The following is a 699-nucleotide window of genomic DNA, read 5'->3' on the forward strand; positions in this document are numbered from 1 at the left end:
ATACTGGTAGGGATTTGTCTTTTCGGCCGTCGTTTCCACCGAAAAACGCTCCGGTCGGAACTCCAGTGGGTCCTCGAAGTAGTCCGGATCTCGACCCATGAACACCGGCATGAAGATTACGTTGCTACCGGCCGGGAAAATTTTCCCGTCTGAAAAGGAGTTGATGTTAGATTGGATTTGAAGACTAATAAAAAGAATACTGACTGATGTTACTGTGTTCCAAAAATCTTCCTTCCATAGAACGGAACCGAAGGGTAAAGCCTCAAAGTTTCCTTAATAACGAGCTCCAGGTAGTTTAGGTCGTTCAGCATTCCCAGGGTAGCTTTTTCGATCCGGATCTTTTCCGATGACGGCCACGATTTCATCATAAACCTTCTGCTGCACATCGGATGTCGAGCCAGTCGATAGAGCAGAAAGCTGATGGCCGATGTGGTTGTGTCGTGGCCTTCGAACGTGAAAGTGTCCACTTCTTCACGGATTTCCAGATCCGTCAAGGGTCGTCCCTCCACTGTGGTTTGGAGTAACATATCGAGGAAGGCGGTTTTCCTGCGGATTCCGAACTCCTGTTCGGTGTTTTCGGAGCTGTTGCTGCTCTTGGATTGAGCCAGCTCCTGACGTCGGGATTTGATCACACTGTTCGTGTAGCCGTGCAAAATTTCGAGGGCCTTGTCCTGGCGCCGTTTTGTACGGAGTGAACTG

At 49.5% G+C, this 699-nt stretch overlaps 1 pseudogene; it reads right to left on the reverse strand.

Annotated features, from left to right (window-relative positions):
• Positions 1–3: 3 nt before the first annotated feature.
• Positions 4–693, reverse strand: LOC129760254 (cytochrome P450 4d10-like; annotated as a pseudogene).
• Between the last annotated feature and the right edge of the window lie 6 nt (positions 694–699).

The sequence above is a fragment of the Uranotaenia lowii genome, unplaced genomic scaffold (genome assembly GCF_029784155.1).
Source record: "Uranotaenia lowii strain MFRU-FL unplaced genomic scaffold, ASM2978415v1 HiC_scaffold_533, whole genome shotgun sequence".
In the NCBI taxonomy this organism is placed as follows: domain Eukaryota; kingdom Metazoa; phylum Arthropoda; class Insecta; order Diptera; family Culicidae; genus Uranotaenia; species Uranotaenia lowii.